At 48.0% G+C, this 21,746-nt stretch overlaps 1 pseudogene; it reads right to left on the bottom strand.

Moving 5' to 3' along the window:
- Window positions 1–3,269: 3,269 nt before the first annotated feature.
- LOC140125868 (E3 ubiquitin-protein ligase TRIM39-like) lies at window positions 3,270–15,291 on the bottom strand (annotated as a pseudogene).
- Window positions 15,292–21,746: the final 6,455 nt, after the last annotated feature.

The following is a 21,746-nucleotide window of genomic DNA, read 5'->3' on the forward strand; positions in this document are numbered from 1 at the left end:
CCCTTAGTAAATGACCCCCATTGTGTATTCCTATGTGAATATTTCCTAACATGAGTAATGAGTCAATCTAGCATCAATGCCTTGCAATTTCCCTTATTATCTGACAATCTCTATGCAACTGGCACCAAAGTTTTCACTGAGTTTGTAAGATTGTTGTGCTATTCCAAAGTGATTGAAACCCTCCGGCAGCAGGTTGTCCAGATGAAGGCCAAAGAGGTGACCCCATGCACCACAGCAAGAGAAGTTGGTTGTTCCAGGTCTGTGATTTCTAGAATATTTCATCTTTACAACATAACAAACTTATTCAAGACTAATGCAAGAGAGGACAGGATAATGCAGAGAATCTCCATGGGTAATTGTAACAACACTGCAGCTGGAATTGCTTGCTAGTTCAGGACGGAACAAGGTATGGATCAGATTTTGGCACATCGGCGCCGGATTTCATGCGACACAAATCGGGGGGCGTGGCCGTCGCACAACCCGACTGATTCGGACAAACCGCGGAATTTAAAATTCAAATTGTGTCACAAGATCAGCACTCACATACACCGGGAAGAAGAAGGGGAACTCCGGCGGAACCGAGTGGGGAAGCGACACATTCAAGAAATCGGGCGCATGCTGTAAGTGAATCGTGGCAGCTCCGAATCCTCGTCAGGCATTCCGGATCGGCGTACGCAAAGGGACGGGTAAGTAAATACGCCCCATAGTGTCTCAGTATTTGAGAGAATTTGGACTAAAAGCGCACTCTGTAGGGACCAAACTCATTAGAAGGCTAGGCTTACCTCTGCTGAGGAGCATGTTGTGTGAATAGAGTGGTCCACAGTTCATTTTAGTGATAAATGCAAGTTATTTGGACCTTATGGGAAACTTTATGGAAAGGCCGAGCCTAAAGTGAAAGGTGGTGGAAGTGTTAAATTTTTCTGCAGCAGGAGCTGGACCTCTCACACATGGCAAAAGGAATGCAAGCGTGGGTCAGAACCTTCTACACCTACAACCTTCAACATGTGGTTCCTTCCTTGCGTTCTTCATATGTGTTTGTGTTGAAGAGTTAGTAGGGTTCCACTTTAGGATAGGTGAACTATTTGAGGGCCGTGATGTCTGACAAGGAAGTAAACTTATTGAAAATAAGTGCAAAGTAGGTCAGCAGTAAGAACAAGGAAGAGACGGCAGAAAAATAGGCCTAAAGATAAGTAATAGTCAACCCGCCCCCTCCCCCTGTGACTTTCCCATTGGACCAGCCTTGGCTTTTGCATTATGGGAATTTGTCGTTAATTCTAAAGAATGGACATAAAGAAAACAACTAACATAGCTTGGGAAGGTAAATGAATATATACTATTATACTTTCTGGAAGAGTCAGAGGACCACCAGGGATCACTAGATGATGTATGTATGTATGTTAATGATTGATAAGCAGACTCAAACTTTCCTTTTGGGTTCGGGTGTGTCCCGCACATCCCGGACATATTGCCGGATTTGTGGGCGAACAGCCAAACTGACCAATTGACACAGCTCTGAAAATCATAGCCATGACTGGTTGACCAGGGTTGCCAATTTGCCAGATACCGCAGCACTCATTTGACCGCTATGGTTTCTTCGTTGGCCAAGGCTTGGACAACCCACCTAAACTTTACCGATTCTTGTAGCTTTTAAATTTAAACAGTCAAAAACCTAAAATGTTATTAAAATATCTAGAGGCATGAGAAATCACTTACTGTATTTAGAGATGACAATTGGATGAATATTTATTGATTACAACATTCATAAACTCATTTGGATTGTGGCGCATCGGCGCCGGATTTCACGCAACAGAAATCGGGGGGGCATGGCCGTCGGCCAACCCGACGGATTCGGAAAAACCGAGGAATTTAAAAAGCGATTTGTGTTGCTAGATCAAGCACTTACATGCACCAGGAAGAAGAAGGTGAACTCCGGCAGACTTCGGCGCAGCAGCGACACCTACTGGATATCAGGCACACGAACTTAGTGAATGCCGGCAGACCCGAATCCTCGGCGGAGAACGCACCGCTGGATCGCGACTGGACCAGGTAAGTAAATGAGCCCCAATGAGTCATTGGGTTGTATTATTCATGTCCTGCAACTTTTGAAAGAGGGTAAACAAATTTTTTTTTCATGGTGGTCTCCATATGGATAAAGAGTACTACCTCTTTTACATTCATTAATAAATACCCAGAGAGTGCGATCACACATTCAGTTTTAGATGCAGTTTTTGATGTCCAAACCAGGAATGGAGTTTAAGTTGGAGGAGGAGGAGCACTTCTTAATCATTATCATCCACACCCTCATGAGGTAGTTCCCATATCTGCTACTATAGGTGCTGCTCACTTTCGTCGGACTTTGCGCCGCTTTTGGGGATTACACAGCTTGGATAGGTATTCAGCACGTGTCTGCGCTGGGATTTTGTTGCACATGATCGTTTTTTGGCACAGTGGCGCCGGCTTCCATGCTACACAAATCGGGGGGCGTGCAGTCGGACCATCCGACTGATTCGGACTGAGCGCGGGATTTAACATTCAAATTGTGTTGCAAGGTCAAGCACTTACATGCACCAGGAAGAAGAAGGTGAACTCTGTCGGAGCTGAGTGGAGAAGCGACACATGCAGGATATCGGGCGCACAAACTTAGGGAATTGCGTTGGACAATGCACTTTCTGTGAACTCCACGGGAATGTAAGTAAATGTACCCCATTATGTAAGTTTACGTTCCTCTTTGTTGTTGGTCTCTTTCAAAACTGTGCTCTACATTCAGGACATGAATAAGCTCCAGACCAGTCATGCCTATCCAACAAATGAACGGTTTGCAAATGAGTGATTTGCAACTCATTGGTGTCCAACATCTCCCTATATGACATGGGGTAGATTATACTATAACACATCCCATGCAACTGCTTGGGCCACCGAAGGCTAGGTTGTCCAACACATTGGTGGATGCATCAGCCACATCCTCCCTGTCCATCCCTTGATGTGTTCATTGCTACTACCCTCCTCCTCTCCATCTAGTTTATGTTTCTCCGGCTCAACTGGAAGTTAGGAAACTAGACCTAAAGAAGTGTTTTAGGATGTTTTGGGTCACACTACCAGTCCAACTGTGGGTGGTTTGGCGTCGAAAAGTGAACATGAAAGACAAAGAATTTTATGTAGTAATACAAGAAATGTAGTAAATTAAAGATTTTATTGGATAGACGATTTTTAAAAATTATAGTATATCTTCTTTTTTTTTTACAAATACTTTAGTTAACTTTTATACTTCCATCCAATACCCATGATACACTGGGGCTTGTTTACTAAGGGTCCGCGGATCGCACTTTCGTTGGTTTTTCTGTCGTTTTCGGGATTTGTGCCGCTGGGACAGGGGTTTAACTGTGAATTGTTTTGCACGCGATCAGATTGTGGCGCAGCTGCACTGGTTTTCATGCGGCGCATGAGGGGGGGGCGTGCCGATCCGACTGATTCGGATTGAGTGCGGGACTTAAGATTCAAATTGTGTCACAAGACAATGCACTTACATGCACCAGGAAGAAGAAGGTGAACTCCGGGGACCTAAACGAGGGAGCGACACATGCAGGATCTCGGGCACACGATCTTAGTGAATCACGGCAGATGTGTATTATCGTCGGACAAAGCACTTTTGGGGATCGCGTCAGGACAGGTAAGCAATCCCCAAGCACTGTGTGAGAGAAACAGATCACTCTAAGATGGGACCAGGCTCTTATCCAAAACTAGACCGTCAAAGTCCATCAGAAGACAACCCAAACTAAAGGCTGGTGGGGTTTATATCTTAGGGGCTGATAAATGATGAATAATTTTATCTTTTGTCTGAAGGAAACCCATTCTAAATGATCGAATATAACTTGGCAATAAACATTTTTGGAAAAGTAAAAACTACATCCACTATCATTTTGATGGTTGTTTTTGGGGAAATCTTCTCAGCAACTAACAAATCAATATGATTATGGCCCCTGCCACAGACACAGTGCATGACGTAATCTATCTAAGTGTCATGCACCAGGGGTAGAGGACCCACTGGACCACCACGGATGATGCCCTAAGCCGACACCTGGAACCGGAGTCGGAGTGGTGCCTGGTTTTCACCAGAGCCCGCCGCAAAACAGTCGGACTTGCTTGGGCGTAGCACCACCAGGTCGCTCCACAGGCACAAATTTGCCCGTGGAGGCAGCCAAGGCGAGGTACACAGACGTTAGGCAGAATCGTAGTCAGAGACAGGCAGGAGGTTGAGACAGGCAGCACAGGATCAGAGTCGGGACGGAGTAGAAGGTCCGGAAAAGCAGCACGGGATCAAAGTCCATAACGGAACGGGGGTCACAACAGAAAATCACAATAACAGCGCAGGGCATTGGAACAAGCTTTCTCTAAGGCACAAGGCACGAAGATCCGGCAGGGGACACAGGAAGGGGCAGGAATTTATCTCGACAGGCTGGAGCCAGGAGAGGTTAGTGAACATTTGGGCAGGCTCCGGGGGCACAGTAAGGCACACAGGTGCGCCTGCGACCCGGTATATAGGTCACAGGGGCACCCGTGACACTAAGCATGAAAAGCCCAATTAACAAAGTCTGTGTGTGGATTTATTGGTTATATTTGCTGCTGTAAAGCCATCAGGTAGAATGATCAGGTGAAATTATCTCAACCTTTAAACACTTTACTGAGAAGCAAGAACAGGAAACCCCTGATGAGATCTCAGGATGGTCCACCTAATATATTTATACAACCTGCCCATATGTGTAACGCAGCATGAAGGGGCTCGTTGAAGGTGGTGGTGAAGGTGTGTAAGTGTCTGATGGGGTTACACAGCTCATAGAAGGACAACTCCCCCTCCTCATAATCCAGACTGATCCGGAATTTGTCACATGAGATACGGTGAGGTAACTGAATTTCTTTACTGTCATGTCTCACTAAATACTGATTATTATACCTCTGCCCTCCACACAAACCCCAGGACTTGTTATTATCTCCAATGTATGACTGACGCCCCCTCCTGTCTATACTGGGGTAACACATCCCTACCCTCCACAATATTGATCTCCTGATCTCCACATCCCAGTAATGTCGTCCTGAGGTAAATCCCCGGCTGCTCATCACCTGAGGAGAATCCTGGAATCTCTCTGCGGTTTCTGGGCGAATCTGTTTGATTAACGTAAAGGATGCAACTTTCAGGTCATCTGATATAAGGATATTATTGGAAGCTGTGTTTACATCCAATAATATGTCAGTAGGATCCTGTACATAGAAGATTATATTTATACCTCTTATTATATCACATAATGTTTGCCCTGCATACTGATCTCCACCATATTGCCTGTTATCATATCTCCTTATAGGTTCATCACCTCCCCCCTCCTCAGGATCACACAAGTCACCGGTGTCTGGTTCCTGTAACACAGTCAGTGGATCAGTCATGTTACACAGCTCCTCAATGTCCTTTATCTTCCTGGACAGCTCGTCCTTCTGTATCTCCAGCTTCTGGATCAGAGCAGACAGTGAGAGGGACTTTTCCTTCTCCTGCCTGGAGATCTCCCTCAGGACCCTCTTCTCCAGGTCGTCCAGTCGTCTCCTGATGTCTATAAACAGGGCAGTGACTCTCTCCGCTTCTCCAGATGCTTTTTCTTGACCTTTTCTCCTGCGTTCTTCCAGACTCTGGAGTCTTCCCTCAGTCTTCTCTCTCTTTGTTATCAGTTTCTGGAGAACATTTCTCAGTTTCTTCTTCTTCTTTTCTAAGGCCTCACCCAGCATCTCCACCTGGTGTCCCTGATGTTCTCCATCCAGACTGCAGGACACACAGATACAAGCTGCGTCCTCCGTGCAGTAATATTCCAGGATCTTCTTATGGACAGGACATTTCCTGTTCTCCAGGGAAGTGCTGGGGTCAGTCAGGACGTGTTCTGGTCCCTTGCTGTGGACTCTCAGATGATCATCACACAGAGAAGCCTCACAGTGTAGACAGGACTTCACCGCAGGTACAGGAGAGTGAATGCAGTAAGTGCAGCAGATCCCGGTGACCTCCTCCTGATGAGTAAATAGGAAATGTTCAGCCACATTATGTAGATTTATGTTCCTCATCAGTTCAGGCCTCTCGTAAAACTTTGCTCTACATTGAGGACAGGAATAACCTCCAGAACCTTCCTGTGTATTCAGGAACTGATCAATACAGACCCGGCAGAAGTTGTGTCCACATCTCAGGGTTACAGGATCTGTAAAAATGTTGAGACAGATGGAGCAGAGCAGCTCGTCTCTCACATCCGCAGACGCCATGGCTTTTTGGGAATGGAAACTGAAAGTGTATTGTTAATGGGCGTGTTAAGGTTTGCAGGAAATTGCACAACCTACTGTATATCAGAGAGAAATCTATAAATCCTGTAATGTGCGTACCTGCCTACCTTCCCTGGTGGTGGAGGAATGTCACAGGCAACTCTATGGGGGACATTTACATAAAGTGTCGGTGTCTGCATTGGCTTTGTTACCGACCTGCTCTCGGAAAGAAGATACACATTTAATATTGTAGAGCTGTGCAGAGACATTTCTGGCGCCGAGACCATTTTCTGTCCCCGAGACCATTTTCTGTCCCTGGGACCAAAATCTGTCCCGAGCACCAGAAATATGTCCAACAGTCCCTTCTAGACCAGTTTTCTTTTGGTCTACTTTCCACCAGTTTACAGCGCCCAAAAATGGCTGTGACACATATTAATTCTGTCTGAGTTTCCACTCCGCCAAAGCCACGCCCCTTTTCGGAGAAGAGTCGGAGCAGACGGAAAAAGTCATTTTTTCTGTCCCCGACAGCTAATAAATAGGTCTGAGAGCAGAACATGTGGTGAGAGCGCCACAAAACTGGCGGAAACACCATAGTCAATGTCCCCCTATCTGTTTTGTGGATGCAGATAGAGTTGAGTACAATGATAATGCAGGGGGATGCTGGTTCCTTGTAATGAGAGACAGCACCATCGTACTAGCTGTATTTTCACTTTACTTTACTTCATCTGAATGCATTTCTTATTCCTGGACAGACCAGACAAATCTTCTGGTCTTTAGGAAGAGTACAGATGGGCCTGGAAGAGGAGGAGGACAATGGGGCCAGGAAAAGGAGGAGAACAATGGGGCCTGGAAAAGGAGGAGGACAATGGGGCCTGGAGGAGCAAGAAAAAGGGGCATGGAGGAGGAGGACAGAGGGGTATGGAGGAGGAGGACAGAGAGGCCTGGAGGAGGAGGACAGAGGGGCCTGGAAGAGGAGGACAGAGGGGCCTGGAAGAGGAGGACAGAGGGGCCTGGAAGAGGAGGACAGAGGGGCCTGGAGGAGGAGGACAGAGGGGCCTGGAGGAGGAAGAAGACAGAGGGGCCTGGAGGAGGACAGGGGGATCAGGAGCAGGAGGATAGAGAGACCTGGAAGAGGACAAAGGGGTCTGGAGGAGGAGGATAACAGAGGGGCCTGCAGGAAGAGAACAGATGAGTCTAAAGGAGGAGGACAGAGAAGTCTGGAGGTGAGAGGGGCCTGGCAGAGGAGGACAAATATGTCTGGAGGAGGAGAACAGTGGGGCGTTGAGAAGGAGGACAGAGGGATCTGAAAGAGGAGGACAGATAAATCTGGAGAAGGAGGACAGATGGGCCTGGGGAAGGGCACAACTGCGTCTGGAGGAGAAGGACAGAGGGGCCTGGAGGAGGAGGAGGACAGAGGTGCCTGGAGGAGGAGGACAGAAGGATCTGGAGGAGGAGGATCTGGAGTGGCCTCTAGGAGATTGGGGTAGGAGGAGGACAGAGGGGCCAGAAGGAGGACAGAGGGGCCTGTAGGAGGACAGAGGGGCTGAAGGAGCAGGACAGAGAAGTTTAGAGAACAGAGGGGCCTGGAGGAGGAGGATAGAGGAGTCTGTGTGAGAACAGAGGGGCCTGGGGGAGGAGGATACAGGAGTTTGGAGGAGCAGGACAGAGGGGCCTGTAGAAGGATAGAGGGGCCGAGAAGAGGGAGGACAGAGGAGTTTGTAAGAGGACAGAGGGGGCTGGAGGAGTGGGATGGAGAAGTTTGAATGAGCAAGGCAGAGGGGTCTGGAGGAGTACAGGGGAGCCTGGAGGAGGAGGATAAAGGAGTCTGGACAAGGAGGACAGAAGGCCTGGAGTGGAAAAAAGGAGTTTGGAGGAGGGAGACTGAAGTGCCTGAAGGAGATGGACAGAAGACAGAGAGGCCCGGAGGAGGACAGAGGTGTTTGGAGGAGTAGGACAGATGGGTATGGAGGAGGACAGAGGTGTCTGGAGAAGGATGACAGAGAGGCCTGGAGAAGGTGGAAGACAGAGGGACCTGGTGGAGGAGGACAGAAGACAGAGGGGCCTGCAGGAGGACAGAGGAGTTTGGAGGAGGAGGACAGAGGGGTCTGGAGGAGGACAGAGGGGTCTGGAGGAGGACAGGAGTTTGGAGGAGTAGGACAGAGGGGTCTGGAGTAGGACAGAGGGGTCTGGAGGAGGACAGAGGTGTCTGGAGGAGGACAGAGGTGTCTGGAGAAGGACAGAGGTGTCTGGAGAAGGACAGAGGTGTCTCGTGGAGGACAGAGGTGTCTGGAGAAGGATGACAGAGGGGCCTGGAGAAGGAGGAGGACAGAAGACAGATGTGCCTGCAGGAGGACAGAGGAGTTTGGAGGAGGAGGACAGAGGGGTATGGAGGAGGACAGAGGGGTATGGAGGAGGACAGAGGTGTCTGGAGAAGGATGACAGAGAGGCCTGTAGAAGGAGGAAGACAGAGGGACCTGGTGGAGGAGGACAGAAGACAGAGGGGCCTGCAGGAGGACAGAGGAGTTTGGAGGAGGAGGACAGAGGGGTCTGGAGGAGGACAGAGGGGTGTGGAGGAGGACAGGAGTTTGGAGGAGTAGGACAGAGGGGTCTGGAGGAGGACAGAGGTGTCTGGAGGAGGACAGAGGTGTCTGGAGAAGGACCGAGGTGTCTGGAGAAGGACAGAGGTGTCTCGTGGAGGACAGAGGTGTCTGGAGAAGGAGGACAGAGGGGCCTGGAGAAGGAGGAGGACAGAAGACAGATGTGCCCGCAGGAGGACAGAGGAGTTTGGAGGAGGAGGACAGAGGGGCCAGGAGGAGGAGGACAAAGGAGTGTGGAGGAGAAAGGCAGAGGGCCTGAAGGAGGACGACAGAGAAGTCTGAAGGAGGACAAAGGGGCCTAGAGTTATTATTATCATCAGTTATTAATTTTTAATATTGGTGCTGACAATTACATCCCTAACCACAGCCCAGCCACAGGTAGGAAAACAGGGGTCATTATTATACCATCCCCGGCATGGGTGTAACTACTGTAGTAGCAGCCATAGCAGCTGCACCGCGGCCCGTAGTGCCAGGGGCCCGGCCCAGAAGTGTGTTAAGAGAGTGCTGAGTGCAGGGTAGTTGCGAGTGTATCTATTATATCCTCTCTGTAGAACACTACTTGTTTAACCCCTTCCTGACCCGCACCATAATAGTATTGCGCGCATCGGGTGTGGGTGCACTGAGGGGGTTTACAGGCTGAGCGGTGCTAGCACTGATCACAGGTGTTATCCCGTCGATCGCTTTGCTGGCAACTTCAAAAAGATTGTGGGCGCCGCCATCTTGGTGACGATAGTTGCTCCCCGTGACGTCATCGGGTAGCGTCGATCGGTTGCCATGGCAGTTTCAGGTCTTCCAAAGACCCGAAGCTGTAGTACAGCAGTATATGGTAGGATCACTCAGACAACCTAGGGTTAAAGTATCCTAGGGGGTCTGAAAAATTAGCTGTAAAATCCAAGGCCAAAGAAAACGGCGCAAATGCGTTTTTCACCATTTTCACTGCATTTGGAATTTTTTTCCCGCTTCCCAGTACACGGCATGAAATTATTCAATACCATCACTATGAAGTGCAATTTGTTACGCAGAAAATAAGCCCATACACAGAGCTCTTTTCATAGAAAAATTTAAAAAAGTTATAGATTTTTGAAGGTGTCGAGTAAAAAATGGAAATGAACAAAGAAAAAAGGGCCTGGTCATTAAGGGGTTAATGAGAATTTTTGTTGCTACCACTCGGTCCTTTGTTTTATGTGCCCTGGGCCCGCAGTTAGGTCAGTGAAGAGCAGTGTGATCAGGGCTCAAAGAGCAGCGTTCTGAGCGGATCAAAGAGCTCAAGAAGAGAGTCTCATGCCTCCACGTCTCCGCTTCTTATCAACTCAGAACTTTTATGAGATCCTGTCTGGACCTTCACTGCCGTCCTGGCACAGAGAAGGGCGGTGCTGCCATCTATTATCAGCGGACCCTGACTGCAGGAGACCACATAAAGCAATAAATGTGAATTGTTCTATGTGATCTGCACAGCGGTAACAAAAAAAAGGTTTGTAAGAAATAAAACATAGATTTTTTTTTTCCCATCATAATTCACCTGACACCTGATGTTACTATAGTAAAAAGCAATTTGAAAATTAATGCCTATTCGTTTTCTGGGTATGGATATAAACAGGAGGAGTCAAACTGCGTTCGCACGTTGCGTTTAAATTACATGTTAACTGGTTGAAGACACGGGACGAAATAGATTGTCCTAAATAGCAGCCTTTTGATGCATTTGGACGATCTATAACGTCCTCCTGATCTGCAGCAGGAGACCAGATGTTACGTACAGCTGTGCCCCTGCTGTGTCTGCCCGGCAGTGAAATCTCTCCTTGCTGGGCACTTCATTAAAGGGGTTGTCTAAGAGCATTAAAAAACCTGAATGGTGCCCGGGAGGGGGCTGGTTAAAAAAAATAAACACTTACTTACCTCCGTGGTCCCTCCCGGCGTCCCACACTGCCATCACTCTGGTCCCAGCGCCATGTAAATAGACAGGGGCACGGAAGCCGCTCTGCGTTCCGCTTCCCTCAGGCCACGCCCACCCGTCCCTATTCCCAGCACTGTGTCATGTTGGACCGGTTGGGATTGGCCTGCCACCTTGACCAGTCTGAAGCTGAATGTAGTGCGGCTTCCTTGCCCTATTGTTTACAGGTAAGTGTTAATTTTTTTTAACCAGCTGCCTCCTGGCCACCATTCGGTTTTTATGCTTTTTTATGCTCTCGGACAACCCCCAATAAAGCACAATTGCAGTAGCCAAGGAGAAGAACAAGGTGTGGTGTCGGGGGTCGCCAGGGCACCCGGAGGTCGCACAAAGACCCCCATGTTTGCCAGGTACTGTGACCTATTAGACCTAGGTCTAGACTAGGTCTAACAGGCAAACTGTCAGAAGTCCTGCAATGTATTAAATAAGGGATCAAGGTTTTTAAAAAATAAATTAAAAAAATAAATTAAAAAAAACCCAAAAAACACAAAAATCACCCTTTCCCTATATATAATTCTATTTTGCATTAAAAAATTAAAATAATAAAACCCACCGGAGAACATTGGTACCTACGCGTCCGTAACGACCTTGGCCAAGAAGATATAACATTATTATACCCCTATTGTAAAGGGTATAAAAAATAAAAAGCTAAATTAAAAATTGCAATTTTAGTGCTTCCTACTGCCCCAAAAAAATTTATAGAAAGCAATCAAAAAGTCAGAATTATCCTACAATTGGACCAATCTAACCTTTTCCTTCAATGAACAAGCCCAAATAATCGTCTTTTGATTGGGGGAAAAAAAATATTATAGTGCTCAGAATTTGGCAACACTTAGGCAAATGCCGTTTCCTTATAAGGAGTTTTTATTTGCTCAAGTATTAAAACCTGTAAATGTTTGGTATCTCCGTAATCGTACATATAGGGGCAGATTTACTTACCCGGTCCTGTCGCGATCCCACGGTGCGTTGTCCGACAAGGATTCGGGTCTGGCGCGATTCACAATGGTCGTGCGCCCGAGTTCCTGCATCCGTTGCTTCTGCCCCTGAGCCCGAGGTCCGACGGAGTTCAACTGCTTCTTCCCGCTTGTTGTCCGAATCCATCAGGTTGTCAGACGGTCCGGACCCAGATTTCTGTCGTGTGCAAGCTGGCGCAGATGCGCCAAAAGCCGATCGCGTGCGCCAAAATCCCAGGGACAATGCAGCGCAAAATGGAAATCGTCGGGAAACCCGGCAAAAAAGCGTCCGGCGGACCTTTAGTAAATGAGCCACATTGTATCAGAAATGGCTGCTACTATGGTAGCTACGTCCCTGAATACGTTACTAGTGGGGGTTCCATTGGCTCTGGATTTTAGCCCTTCCCACCAAATTTGAGTGACATGTTGATGGCTTCTGTAGATCACAACAATTTACAACACTGCCAGACCCAGTAAAAATGCAATGGTGGTAGTTTATGAGGACAAAACTACCTGAAGGTTTTAGATTTTTTTAAAAGGTGTTTTTCGTAATTTGTGAAACTTGGCAGAATGTTATGGAACAGAGTCACAAACTTAGATGTGACCCTGACGATGGAAAGCCAAGCTACACATCTATGGGACGGGGGCCCATTTAAAATTGTGCTATGGGGCCCAGACACTTCTAGTTATGCCTATGATTAAAGACCGAAGTTGGGCCTGAAACGCGTCAGTAAGCCCCTATTTTTTGATGAATGTCAATGTGTAGCTATTTTATCATGGACCAATAAAGTATTCACGTTGATGGAACAAGTGAGTGCAGACCTCATCCATTTTTAATTTCCTGTATATGCTGGAGGATCATGAACCTGGAGCTGAGCGGCTTCCTATGTGTTTTTTAAACAATATTGTTCTTCTATGTTCTTCTAGTTAAGCCCCCGAACCACTAAAATAACAGTTGTAGCCTCAGTTTCCCAACCAAAAACCGTGCACCTGGAAGAGAGTGGTGAAAGGTATTTCTGTATTCTTTATTTCAACCTCTCCTTGTCTATACATTTCCTGACTCCCACAATATACCGTGGTTCTTCCGCTCCTCTTCTCCTCCTGGGGACGTTCCGCTCCTCTTCGGGCCAGCTGCTTGCCGACGTCATTGTTTGTGAGCCGCCGACATCGCGAGGGGACCCGAATAGGAGCAGCAGAACCTGAAGAGGATACGAAGGACCTGAGGCGACACCTGAGCATGGGAAGCAGAAGAGGACCAACGGGGGACGTCGAAAAGGTGAGTACAGTGTTCTTTTTTTTTTTTTTATAGACTCGAGTATGAGCCGAGTTAAGGTTTTTCAGCACAAATTTTGTATACTCAGGTATATAAGGTAGGTAATATTTCTGTGTACCAGTAGGTGGGCCGCCAGAATCAATTTCACTGGTGGGCCCCAGGCACTCCAATCCAACCCTGTTGGGTGCCTATCAGTTTTCAGTGAGGTTGTTTCTATCTCCCTCCTTTAGAGCAATTCTGGCATTAAAGGTTGGGAATTCCAACTTTTCTTCTTCCGTGGGTCTTTTACTCTACGTGAGCTTCTAATTTCATGCTTGATTGCTTTCTCTTGTTTTCTGGTGTTGTATACTATACGTGGCTATCTGGCCGACCATCGGTTTCTTCTCAAGCACCAGTACATTGAGGTCTCTCGGCCAGACCACCTTATAATGAATGGATTCATTGTGGTTCTTCTGGTCTGTCTGGTTACACATCATCTTATGATCTGCAATGTCTATAGGCAACTTCTTATTGGAAAGTGTGTAGGAACCCAAACTCTGTGGTGGGTTGCTAATGGTTGACTGCCAATTACCATGTGCTGCACCATGCTACCATTGCAAAAAGTTCTCATGTAAAGTGTCTTGGCAGGTCCATAGTGCCCTCTTTCCTCGTGCATCCACTTTTGGTTTCATTCACCTCTCCTGTTGACAATTTAACAAGATGAGTCAATATCAGTTGGAACTTGCACTCTCCATCACCCCCACATTTTGGTGACAGAGTTGGTTTCCACTTGTTAGGAAGGTTTTCTTTTTGTCACTAGTGAATCAGTGACCCTCAGGAGCCACATTCAATGCGTCTTCACCACAAACTGGAAAGCCAACTTCAGGTTGTGTTCCTAATGGGACCACTTTCCTCTTGTGGGCAACTTAAAGAAATTGAGGGCTTCATCCTCTTCATCTGTACATTAGGACCATTAGACTCACTATAGGCTCACCCTGATGATCAATGAAAATTGATTATTCCATGCATCTTCACAGCAAAAGCCACCAAAAAGCCAGCTTCAGCTCCTTGAATGGGTGCATTTTTCCCCCTTTTGGGTCACTTAGGTAATTTTGGGTTTCATCCACCTCTGTCTCATGTTCATTTGGACCTTGAGGCTGTATAGTCCAAGATGTAAATTAGGGTTTACAATTGAACTTACTGAGATAAGAAATTTCCACCCTCATTGGGATTTCTGTAAACATTTCTCACAGTGGTGAGACCACACATAATGTTTGCCCTGCATACTGATCTCCACCATATTGCCTGTTATCATATCTCCTTATAGGTTCATCACCTCCCCCCTCCTCAGGATCACACAAGTCACCGGTGTCTGGTTCCTGTAACACAGTCAGTGGATCAGTCATGTTACACAGCTCCTCAATGTCCTTCATCTTCCTGGACAGCTCGTCCTTCTGTATCTCCAGCTTCTGGATCAGAGCAGTCAGTGAGAGGGACTTTTCCTTCTCCTGCCTGGAGATGTCACTCAGGACCCTCTTCTACAGGTAGTCCAGTCGTCTCCTGATGTCTATAAACAGGGCAGTGACTCTCTCCGCTTCTCCAGATGCTTTTTTTTGACCTTTTTTTCCTGCGCACCTCCAGACTCTGGAGTCTTCCCTCAGTCTTCTCTCTCTTTGTTATCAGTTTCTGGAGAACATTTCTCAGTTTCTTCTTCTTCTTCTCTAAGGCCTCATCCAGCATCTCCACCTGGTGTCCCCGATGTTCTCCATCCAGACTGCAGGACACACAGATACAAGCCGCGTCCTCCTTGCAGTAATATTCCAGGATCTTCTTATGGACAGGACATTTCCTGTTCTCCAGGGAAGTGCTGGGATCAGTCAGGACGTGTTCTGGTCCCTTACTGTGGACTCTCAGATGATCATCACACAGAGAAGCCTCACAGTGTAGACAGGACTTCACCGCAGGTACAGGAGAGTGAATGCAGTAAGTGCAGCAGATCCCGGTGACCTCCTCCTGATGAGTAAATAGGAAATGTTCAGCCACATTATGTAGATTTATGTTCCTCATCAGTTCAGGCCTCTCGTAAAACTTTGCTCTACATTCAGGACAGGAATAACCTCCAGAACCTTCCTGTGTATTCAGGAACTGATCAATACAGACCCGGCAGAAGTTGTGTCCACATCTCAGGGTTACAGGATCTGTAAAAATGTTGAGACAGATGGAGTAGAGCAGCTCGTCTCTCACATCCGCAGACGCCATGGCTTTTTGGGAATGGAAACTGAAAGTGTATTGTTAATGGGCGTGTTAAGGTTTGCAGGAAATTGCACAACCTACTGTATATCAGAGAGAAATCTATAAATCCTGTAATGTGCGTACCTGCCTACCTTCCCTGGTGGTGGAGGAATGTCACAGGCAACTCTATGGGGGACATTTACATAAAGTGTCGGTGTCTGCATTGGCTTTGTTACCGACCTGCTCTCGGAAAGAAGACACACATTTAATATTGTAGAGCTGTGCAGAGACATTTCTGGCGCCGAGACCATTTTCTGTCCCCGAGACCATTTTCTGTCCCTGGGACCAAAATCTGTCCCGAGCACCAGAAATGTGTCCAACAGTCCCTGCTAGACCAGTTTTCTTTTGGTCTACTTTCCGCCAGTTTACAGCGCCCAAAAATGGCTGTGACACATATTAATTCTGTCTGAGTTTCCACTCCGCCAAAGCCACGCCCCTTTTCGGAGAAGAGTCGGAGCAGACGGAAAAAGTCATTTTTTCTGTCCCCGACAGCTAATAAATAGGTCTGAGAGCAGAACATGTGGTGAGAGCGCCACAAAACTGGCGGAAACACCATAGTCAATGTCCCCCTATCTGTTTTGTGGATGCAGATAGAGTTGAGTACAATGATAATGCAGGGGGATGCTGGTTCCTTGTAATGAGAGACAGCACCATCGTACTAGCTGTGTTTTCACTTTACTTTACTTCATCTGAATGCATTTCTTATTCCTGGACAGACCAGACAAATCTTCTGGTCTTTAGGAAGAGTACAGATGGGCCTGGAAGAGGAGGAGGACAATGGGGCCAGGAAAAGGAGGAGAACAATGGGGCCTGGAAAAGGAGGAGGACAATGGGGCCTGGAGGAGGAGGACAGAGGGGTATGGAGGAGGAGGACAGAGAGGCCTGGAGGAGGAGGACAGAGGGGCCTGGAAGAGGAGGACAGAGGGGCCTGGAAGAGGAGGACAGAGGGGCCTGGAAGAGGAGGACAGAGGGGCCTGGAGGAGGAGGACAGAGGGGCCTGGAGGAGGAAGAAGACAGAGGGGCCTGGAGGAGGACAGGGGGATCAGGAGCAGGAGGATAGAGAGACCTGGAAGAGGACAAAGGGGTCTGGAGGAGGAGGATAACAGAGGGGCCTGCAGGAAGAGAACAGATGAGTCTAAAGGAGGAGGACAGAGAAGTCTGGAGGTGAGAGGGGCCTGGCAGAGGAGGACAAATATGTCTGGAGGAGGAGAACAGTGGGGCGTTGAGAAGGAGGACAGAGGGATCTGAAAGAGGAGGACAGATAAATCTGGAGAAGGAGGACAGATGGGCCTGGGGAAGGGCACAACTGCGTCTGGAGGAGAAGGACAGAGGGGCCTGGAGGAGGAGGAGGACAGAGGTGCCTGGAGGAGGAGGACAGAAGGATCTGGAGGAGGAGGATCTGGAGTGGCCTCTAGGAGATTGGAGATTGGGGTAGGAGGAGGACAGAGGGGCCAGAAGGAGGACAGAGGGGCCTGTAGGAGGACAGAGGGGCTGAAGGAGCAGGACAGAGAAGTTTAGAGAACAGAGGGGCCTGGAGGAGGAGGATAGAGGAGTCTGTGTGAGAACAGAGGGGCCTGGGGGAGGAGGATACAGGAGTTTGGAGGAGCAGGACAGAGGGGCCTGTAGAAGGATAGAGGGGCCGAGAAGAGGGAGGACAGAGGAGTTTGTAAGAGGACAGAGGGGGCTGGAGGAGTGGGATGGAGAAGTTTGAAGGAGCAAGGCAGAGGGGTCTGGAGGAGTACAGGGGAGCCTGGAGGAGGAGGATAAAGGAGTCTGGACAAGGAGGACAGAAGGCCTGGAGTGGAAAAAAGGAGTTTGGAGGAGGGAGACTGAAGTGCCTGAAGGAGATGGACAGAAGACAGAGAGGCCCGGAGGAGGACAGAGGTGTTTGGAGGAGTAGGACAGAGGGGTATGGAGGAGGACAGAGGTGTCTGGAGAAGGATGACAGAGAGGCCTGGAGAAGGTGGAAGACAGAGGGACCTGGTGGAGGAGGACAGAAGACAGAGGGGCCTGCAGGAGGACAGAGGAGTTTGGAGGAGGAGGACAGAGGGGTCTGGAGGAGGACAGAGGGGTCTGGAGGAGGACAGGAGTTTGGAGGAGTAGGACAGAGGGGTCTGGAGTAGGACAGAGGGGTCTGGAGGAGGACAGAGGTGTCTGGAGGAGGACAGAGGTGTCTGGAGAAGGACAGAGGTGTCTGGAGAAGGACAGAGGTGTCTCGTGGAGGACAGAGGTGTCTGGAGAAGGATGACAGAGGGGCCTGGAGAAGGAGGAGGACAGAAGACAGATGTGCCTGCAGGAGGACAGAGGAGTTTGGAGGAGGAGGACAGAGGGGTATGGAGGAGGACAGAGGGGTATGGAGGAGGACAGAGGTGTCTGGAGAAGGATGACAGAGAGGCCTGTAGAAGGAGGAAGACAGAGGGACCTGGTGGAGGAGGACAGAAGACAGAGGGGCCTGCAGGAGGACAGAGGAGTTTGGAGGAGGAGGACAGAGGGGTCTGGAGGAGGACAGAGGGGTGTGGAGGAGGACAGGAGTTTGGAGGAGTAGGACAGAGGGGTCTGGAGGAGGACAGAGGTGTCTGGAGGAGGACAGAGGTGTCTGGAGAAGGACCGAGGTGTCTGGAGAAGGACAGAGGTGTCTCGTGGAGGACAGAGGTGTCTGGAGAAGGAGGACAGAGGGGCCTGGAGAAGGAGGAGGACAGAAGACAGATGTGCCCGCAGGAGGACAGAGGAGTTTGGAGGAGGAGGACAGAGGGGCCAGGAGGAGGAGGACAAAGGAGTGTGGAGGAGAAAGGCAGAGGGCCTGAAGGAGGACGACAGAGAAGTCTGAAGGAGGACAAAGGGGCCTAGAGTTATTATTATCATCAGTTATTAATTTTTAATATTGGTGCTGACAATTACATCCCTAACCACAGCCCAGCCACAGGTAGGAAAACAGGGGTCATTATTATACCATCCCCGGCATGGGTGTAACTACTGTAGTAGCAGCCATAGCAGCTGCACCGCGGCCCGTAGTGCCAGGGGCCCGGCCCAGAAGTGTGTTAAGAGAGTGCTGAGTGCAGGGTAGTTGCGAGTGTATCTATTATATCCTCTCTGTAGAACACTACTTGTTTAACCCCTTCCTGACCCGCACCATAATAGTATTGCGCGCATCGGGTGTGGGTGCACTGAGGGGGTTTACAGGCTGAGCGGTGCTAGCACTGATCACAGGTGTTATCCCGTCGATCGCTTTGCTGGCAACTTCAAAAAGATTGTGGGCGCCGCCATCTTGGTGACGATAGTTGCTCCCCGTGACGTCATCGGGTAGCGTCGATCGGTTGCCATGGCAGTTTCAGGTCTTCCAAAGACCCGAAGCTGTAGTACAGCAGTATATGGTAGGATCACTCAGACAACCTAGGGTTAAAGTATCCTAGGGGGTCTGAAAAATTAGCTGTAAAATCCAAGGCCAAAGAAAACGGCGCAAATGCGTTTTTCACCATTTTCACTGCATTTGGAATTTTTTTCCCGCTTCCCAGTACACGGCATGAAATTATTCAATACAATCACTATGAAGTGCAATTTGTTACGCAGAAAATAAGCCCAAACAGAGCTCTTTACATAGAAAAATTTAAAAAAAGTTATAGCTTTTTGAAGGTGTCAAGTAAAAAATGGAAATGAACAAAGAAAAAAGGGCCTGGTCATTAAGGGGTTAATGAGAATTTTTGTTGCTACCACTTGGTCCTTTGTTTTATGTGCCCTGGGCCCGTAGTTAGGTCAGTGAAGAGCAGTGTGAGCAGGGCTCAAAGAGCAGCGTTCTGACTGAGTGGATCAAAGAGCTCAAGAAGAGAGTCTCGTGCCTCCACGTCTCCGCTTCTTGTCAGCTCAGAACTTTTATGAGATCCAGTCTGCACCTTCACTGCCGTCCTGGCACAGAGAAGGGCGGTGCTGACTGCAGGAGACCGCATAAAGCAATAAATGAGAGTTGTTCTATGTGATCTGCACAGCGGTAACAAAAAAAAAGGTTTGTAAGAAATAAAACATAGATTTTTTTTTCCCCATCATAATTCACCTGACACCTGATGTTACTATAGTAAAAAGCAATTTGAAAATTAATGCCTATTCGTTTTCTGGGCATGGATATAAACAGGAGGAGTCAAACTGCGTTTGCACGTTGCGTTTAAATTACATGTTAACTGGTTGAAGACACGGGACGAAATAGATCGTCCTAAATAGCAGGCTTTTGATGCATTTGGACGATCTATAACGTCCTCCTGATCCGCAGCAGGAGACCAGATGTTACGTACAGCTGTGCCCCTGCTGTGTCTGCCCGGCAGTGAAATCTCTCCTTGCTGGGCACTTCATTAAAGGGGTTGTCTAAGAGCATTAAAAAACCTGAATGGTGCCCGGGAGGGGGCTGGTTAAAAAAAATAAACACTTACTTACCTCCGTGGTCCCTCCCGGCGTCCCACACTGCCATCACTCTGGTCCCAGCGCCATGTAAATAGACAGGGGCACGGAAGCCGCTCTGCGTTCCGCTTCCCTCAGGCCACGCCCACCCGTCCCTATTCCCAGCACTGTGTCATGTTGGACCGGTTGGGATTGGCCTGCCACCTTGACCAGTCTGAAGCTGAATGTAGTGCGGCTTCCTTGCCCTATTGTTTACAGGTAAGTGTTAATTTTTTTTAACCAGCTGCCTCCTGGCCACCATTCGGTTTTTATGCTTTTTTATGCTCTCGGACAACCCCCAATAAAGCACAATTGCAGTAGCCAAGGAGAAGAACAAGGTGTGGTGTCGGGGGTCGCCAGGGCACCCGGAGGTCGCACAAAGACCCCCATGTTTGCCAGGTACTGTGACCTATTAGACCTAGGTCTAGACTAGGTCTAACAGGCAAACTGTCAGAAGTCCTGCAATGTATTAAATAAGGGATCAAGGTTTTTAAAAAATAAATTAAAAAAATAAATTAAAAAAACCCCAAAAAACACAAAAATCACCCTTTCCCTATATATAATTCTATTTTGCATTAAAAAATTAAAATAATAAAACCCACCGGAGAACATTGGTACCTACGCGTCCGTAACGACCTTGGCCAAGAAGATATAACATTATTATACCCCTATTGTAAAGGGTATAAAAAATAAAAAGCTAAATTAAAAATTGCAATTTTAGTGCTTCCTACTGCCCCAAAAAAATTTATAGAAAGCAATCAAAAAGTCAGAATTATCCTACAATTGGACCAATCTAACCTTTTCCTTCAATGAACAAGCCCAAATAATCGTCTTTTGATTGGGGGAAAAAAAATATTATAGTGCTCAGAATTTGGCAACACTTAGGCAAATGCCGTTTCCTTATAAGGAGTTTTTATTTGCTCAAGTATTAAAACCTGTAAATGTTTGGTATCTCCGTAATCGTACATATAGGGGCAGATTTACTTACCCGGTCCTGTCGCGATCCCACGGTGCGTTGTCCGACAAGGATTCGGGTCTGGCGCGATTCACAATGGTCGTGCGCCCGAGTTCCTGCATCCGTTGCTTCTGCCCCTGAGCCCGAGGTCCGACGGAGTTCAACTGCTTCTTCCCGCTTGTTGTCCGAATCCATCAGGTTGTCAGACGGTCCGGACCCAGATTTCTGTCGTGTGCAAGCTGGCGCAGATGCGCCAAAAGCCGATCGCGTGCGCCAAAATCCCAGGGACAATGCAGCGCAAAATGGAAATCGTCGGGAAACCCGGCAAAAAAGCGTCCGGCGGACCTTTAGTAAATGAGCCACATTGTATCAGAAATGGCTGCTACTATGGTAGCTACGTCCCTGAATACGTTACTAGTGGGGGTTCCATTGGCTCTGGATTTTAGCCCTTCCCACCAAATTTGAGTGACATGTTGATGGCTTCTGTAGATCACAACAATTTACAACACTGCCAGACCCAGTAAAAATGCAATGGTGGTAGTTTATGAGGACAAAACTACCTGAAGGTTTTAGATTTTTTTAAAAGGTGTTTTTCGTAATTTGTGAAACTTGGCAGAATGTTATGGAACAGAGTCACAAACTTAGATGTGACCCTGACGATGGAAAGCCAAGCTACACATCTATGGGACGGGGGCCCATTTAAAATTGTGCTATGGGGCCCAGACACTTCTAGTTATGCCTATGATTAAAGACCGAAGTTGGGCCTGAAACGCGTCAGTAAGCCCCTATTTTTTGATGAATGTCAATGTGTAGCTATTTTATCATGGACCAATAAAGTATTCACGTTGATGGAACAAGTGAGTGCAGACCTCATCCATTTTTAATTTCCTGTATATGCTGGAGGATCATGAACCTGGAGCTGAGCGGCTTCCTATGTGTTTTTTAAACAATATTGTTCTTCTATGTTCTTCTAGTTAAGCCCCCGAACCACTAAAATAACAGTTGTAGCCTCAGTTTCCCAACCAAAAACCGTGCACCTGGAAGAGAG

The sequence above is a fragment of the Engystomops pustulosus genome, chromosome 4, assembly GCF_040894005.1.
Source record: "Engystomops pustulosus chromosome 4, aEngPut4.maternal, whole genome shotgun sequence".
Taxonomy (NCBI): Eukaryota; Metazoa; Chordata; class Amphibia; order Anura; family Leptodactylidae; genus Engystomops; species Engystomops pustulosus.